The following is a 6,280-nucleotide window of genomic DNA, read 5'->3' as shown; positions in this document are numbered from 1 at the left end:
CACTTATAGTAATAAATTCTACTTCTTGATCTAGTAGGGGTGAGTCATTTATTAGGGCAGGTTCCAATGTGAATTGGAGAGCAGAGTTATTGAAAGGGCTGGTATAAGTCATTTTGAAGTGAGCATAGGTGTGAAACATGGTTTAGGGGTGGTGATGGGTTGTGTGTAGGTATGATTGAGGGTAGGAGTGGAAGTACTGCTAGATGCACTTTGCGTAAAAACTTAGAAATTATAATTCCAAGGCACAGTATAGGTATTGGTAACTGGCAACTATGGTGGGGTACGTATGACTGTCAGGGGTGGTGATAGCAGTGTTGATGTGGGGGGAACAGAAAAAACCATTTTTAGAGCAGATCTTGAGATGTCTTCGCCATATATGGAGGTGTTTACTTCCTTTTCTTCTTTTGACTTTAGTTGACACCTCAAGATTTTAAGTGATATCATCCTCCGGATTTTCTCCTTGAATTCATCACAATTCTGCAACTTATGATTGGCTGCTCCATCATGATAAGGGCATCCTGAGCTCGATCGATCATTTTCACAATCAAGCCCACGTGGTTGTATGTACCCTTCCAGTATTGCCATTGTGAGAATCTCAACAAAGTACGGGATTAACTGATCCACTTCCATAATCAAATTCTCATCTAGGGATTTTATTACACTCACATCGTTCCCTTTTCCTGTATCATGATGGGGCAATGGGTTTGAAGTGAAATAGGAGCAGAGCCATTTCCTTCAATCTTCAACCACCCATTCCTAATCAGGGATTGTAACCTTCCTCAAAGGGCTCCATAGTTGTCTATTGAATGTCCCACAGCCTCGCCATGATATTCACATCTGGCGCTAGGATCATACCACCTGGGATATGGCGGCTGAACGGGGTCTAATGGGATGGGCACTATTTGATTAATACCCAACAAGTAATGGTAAATTTCACTGAGTGGGATTGGTAACGGCGGATCAGAATTCCTTGCTGGTCTCAGACCAGGTTGAAGAGTAGGTGGTCAGAAAGGAGCATTTTGGTCAGATGATCTGGGATTGTAGGCAGCTTGGGGAGGATATTATGGGCAAGGATAATTCGAGAATGGAGGAGGAACGTTTGCTACCATTGAGTTTTGGGCTGAAGGGTATGGACTTTGGGCTAGAGTGTCACACCCTACCCCTCTGTAAGGCATAACATGATCCCGTAGTATACCTAATGAATTACCAACTCCGTCTACTGATAACCCATTAAGTACACTACAAGGGATTTTAAAAACTTTTCTTACTTCTTTTACAGTGGTGAGCACTATTTACAGGTGTTAAAAACTTTGGTGAACTGAAGTGAAACAATTAACTCATTTGATTTATTTAGAATTTCTGTAAAAATTTTGGCAGAGTGCCATCTGTATTTTGGATAAAACAGTTCTTCAGAAAACCTGTAAAAAGACACTTCAATAATTTTCCAAATCTCAACTCCAATACATTTCTCAACACAACAATTTATCAACTCAATTCCATAGAAATTTTTCAAAGTCTGAGATAAGGAAATATAATACAATTTTTACAAGTCAAAATATCTCATAATTTACTTTACAACTCGAATGTACAATTTTAATTTACAACTGCTCAAAATCAAAAACAAAATATACATACAGTGAATATACATTACAGTACAAAATGCCAAATGTGGTGTACTCACTATACCCAAAAATCTCTCGCTGGCGGTACTAGCAGCCTAGTCTGCTGCCCTGTCTGTCTGTCTACCTACGACAGCAATAAAAAGCTATCGCTGAGACAATGTCTCAGTGGTGCACAACATTAACCACATACAATTTAAATCACAATTCATAAGTCATGTAAATAGTGGATACTTAAAATCATAGTTAAATTCAAGACAGTAATTGTCAACAAGAATTTAAACTCCATTTGTCAATATCACAATAATTTTCATAAGTTAGATCATGTTTGAATTCAAAAGATAGTATATGTCAATGAGAGTTTAAATCTATTTCACAATCTCACAATACATATCAATAAATCACACACAGCTTAATCATGATCCATAGTTCAATTCGTCCCCAAAGCCAATGGCTAATAAGGTATTCAATTCGTCCCAAAAGTCGATGACTAATGAGGAATAACATAGCTAGCTAGCAAAAATATGAGTACTCATCCAATTCATCCTCAACAGGCACACACCTCAACACTTCAGCCAGAGAGGGAATTCAATTCGTCCCACTAGACAAGCTAATGAGGAATACAATCAATATACATGATAGCTGTGGTTTCAAACCATTTCCAATGCTTTTAAATCAATAAGTATCCATCAATGTCATTCAAACAATTTCTCACAGTTTCAAATCATTTACAATGCTTTTCAAGAAATAAATATTCATTCAAATACATTTACACAATTTAAAACAATAATATACAAATAGTCAATATTTATTGCAATTGAAAATAATTCAAAAGAAATAGTTGTTGTGCACAAACCTCTGATATTTGTCTCCTGGTCTTGACTCAGTATTTCTTTCCCTTTTGCTGAGTCCTTGTTAACTGAGAAACATAATTTGAAGTGTTTCAGTACTACATTAAACTGTCTCTAACGATAATGTTCGATAAACAATTCACTGAATACCTTTATTTGCTTAATCACCTAATATACCGACCCTCGATGCGTTTTAGGTAAATTAGGTTTTGGTGTCCTTAATATGTCACATTCGATAATGTTTTAGGATTGGTACGTGTTACCAAACTCAATTCTATGTATATTGCGTTTTCTTGCATTTCATTGCAAATTGCTGGATTTCGGGATACTAGTTTAACCTAGCCGGACGACCTAGTTCCCTCGGTTTTCGGGTTTTGGTCAAAACTACAAACTTGTAGATCTATGTCTTATTGCACGCAGGGCAAAATTTTAGGTCAATCCGAGTTAAGTAGACCAAGTTATGGTCATTACACTATTGCTGGTCAAATGGCATCAAATTAGGTCAATTTGGTCAACTTTGGTTCGGCCAGTTTTTGGACCCAAACTTTTGCAAGCTTTTTGACTTGCTTATGGTCATTTCTGGGTTTTGGTGTCTTCATAAGACTTGTAGGTATGGGTCTTAACTATTCATGGTTAAAATTTCAGGTCAATTGGACCTGTTTTGAGTGAGTTATGGCCTAAACACTCACTGCTGCCCAATTGGTCATTTTTTAGGTCCTAATTGTACCTAATCCGAATTGGTCATTTTCTTAGGTCACCTTGCAAGCAGAATTTTGGTATGCTTTCTCAATGAAAGTTGGCACATTTTGTGCCTAGTTCCACCTCCAATTGGTCTCATACCAATTGAGGTTACACATTTAAACTTATTGGCTAAAATGTACACTGCCCTTAGTTACCCTGCTTAAACACACATCAATCACACACTTACCTTGCAATATGTTTACTTCCTTACCAAATCTGTTTTGGTACATTACCAAAAACATATTCCACTTTATATTAACATCACTTTGGGCAGATTACAATTATCCTCAACACACCAAATATAATTCTAATTTCCAAAGTCCAAATACAATTACACATACACATAAACATTACTAGTTTTTACATACACTTTACACAACAATTTCATATACATATCCATCTATCCTTAATGCCACAATTCTGCCCATATCTTCATGAACACATATACTTATCCATGAGTTCCAAGGCTGCGAAAATGTCTCTCAACACCAAAGTGTCCTACAATTCATCAATTCCCATCCAAGTGCAAAAATCACCATACACATATGAAGTAATTCACTAGGTTATTAAATCACCATAACCAACATCATTTCCCATCAAATATATGCACAATTATCTCATCAAATACATGACTACATGGCTGTCCAAAATGAACACAACAATAACTCTTCAAACTCAAAAATTTTCTTCACAAATCCAACACCCATAACATGCACACAAAATTTAACAAAGCCATCTTCAAAAATGCTAACTTACCTTATGGTTGGAGCTTGTTAAACCTTGCTTAAACTTCTCAAATTTGGTATCAAACTCTTCCTTGTGATGAGTAGACCACTTTTCATGAAGGAACCTAAGTGATTGGAGTTGAAAATGGAGAGGTTAAGTGAGCTCATGCAAAACTCCCATGGAGGTTTCTCTCATCCTTCAATTCGGCAACTTTGGTACATTGAAGAAGATGAACATTCTGATGGGTATAGTGGACTTACATCAGCATTTTTATGTTTAATTAAATCCCTAGTGGTCCACTAACTAAGTTTAAATCATATAATAAGCTTAATTTCCCTTTATTCCATATTAACCCCTTAATTTCTACTATTTACTTTAGGTACCACCAAATAAATTTTTCATTTCATTTTCTAAGTGTAATATTATTTATTTTTAATGGAGATTTAGGTCAAAAGACAATTCGGGATGTCAAATGACCATAATGCCCCTGTTCGGGTTGCATTCCCGATTTTTCGGTAACACCGGATTTTGTCTGTTTTTCGATTTCTCACTTTTCTTTGTACTAATTATTTAATTTTTCTTTGATCTTTCTAATGATATTTATTCTTCAATAAGGGTCTATTTAAGTCCTAAAAATGTTTTCTAGGGTTCCCCGCAGTCCAGGGCTAGTCAACGGTCCACGCCGTGACTTCCCGGTGCGGTCACCCATCGCTAGGGTTCTCGGCTCGCTTAACTTGGTTACTCTTCTTTGCTATTATTTTTCCTTTGTTTTTCTTGTACTTCCTTTTCTTGTATTTCATTATTGTATGTCTCCTCACTCATATTGAAGTGTAGTTTTAGGCATTCTAGCTGTCCGGACAGCACTGGTCACCGGAACAGCAGAACGCACTACCGAACTTAGGGGTGTTACAATTCTCTCCCCCTTAAAATAAATTTCGTCTCGAAATTTTACCTGGCATTAGTCTTTGAACAGCTGTGGGTGCTGTCTCCTCATATCCTCTTCACGTTCCCAAGTAGCTTCCTAGCCTGAATGATGGTTCCACAGCACTTTAACCAAGTGTATCTGTTTGTTCCTCAGCTGCTTCACCTCAAAAGCCAGAATTTTTATGGGTTCTTCCTCATATGAGAGGTCTGGATTTACTTCAATCTCTTCAACTGATAGTACATGAGATGGGTCAGATCTGTACCTTCTTAACATGGACACATGGAAGACACTGTGTATCCTTGCTAGCTCTGGAGGTAATGCCAACCGATATGCCAAAGGACCCACTCTTTCCAGAACTTCATATGGTCCGATGAAACGAGGACTCAGTTTCCCCTTTCTGCCAAATCTCATAATCCTCTTCCAAGGAGAAACTTTGAGGAATACCTTATCACCCACTGCGTACTCAATATCTCTTCTTTTCAAATCAACATAGGACTTCTGACGGTCTGATGCAGCCTTGAGTCTATCTCTAATCAATCTGATCTTTTCCTCTGTCTGCTGGACAATTTCTGGCCCAATCATCTTCCTTTCACCTACCTCATCCCAACATAAAGGAGTTCTGCACTTCCTGCCATACAATGCTTCATATGGAGGCATCCCAATGCTTGATTAGTAGCTGTTGTTATAAGCAAACTCAATCAAAGGCAAGTGTGTATCCCAACTACCTTCAAATTCAATCACACAAGCCCGTAGCATATCCTCCAATATCTGAATAACCCTTTCAGACTGGCCATCTGTCTGTGGGTGGAATGCTGTGCTGAAGTTCAATCTAGTTCCTAGGGCTCTCTGTCAGACACAATTGATACTGGCACTCCATGCAATTTTACAATCTCATATATGTACAATCTGGCCAATCTTTCCAGGCTATAGTCCATCCGAACTAGCAAAAAGTGAGCAGACTTGGTCAATCTGTCAACTATAACCCATACTGCATCATGACTACTCTGTGTCCTTGGAAGTCCTGTAACAAAATCCATAGTTATTCGTTCCCATTTCCACTGCATCGACAAAGGATGTAACAAACCAGCTGGAACTTGATGTTCTGCCTTTACTTGCTGACAAGTTAGGCATTTGGAAACGAATTCAGCTATATCTCTTTTCATGCCCATCCACCAGTAATTCTCTTTCAGCCCTCTGTACATTTTAGTTCCACCAGGGTGCATAGCAAATGGAGACTCATGTGCTTCCTTCATAATGATCTGTCTCAATTCAGCGTCATTAGGAACGCACATTCTGCCCTGATGTAGCAATAAACCATCATCTCTCACAGAAAATTCAGGTTTCTTGCCCTGCTGGACTTCTTTCAGTAGCTTCTGATATTTTTCATCACTCTGAGCAGCCATTCTGATCTGATCAAT

Source organism: Hevea brasiliensis, chromosome 10, assembly GCF_030052815.1.
Source record: "Hevea brasiliensis isolate MT/VB/25A 57/8 chromosome 10, ASM3005281v1, whole genome shotgun sequence".
Lineage (NCBI taxonomy): Eukaryota > Viridiplantae > Streptophyta > Magnoliopsida > Malpighiales > Euphorbiaceae > Hevea > Hevea brasiliensis.
The sequence above is the reverse complement of the archived record's forward strand: the minus strand, read 5'-3'. Positions refer to the sequence as shown.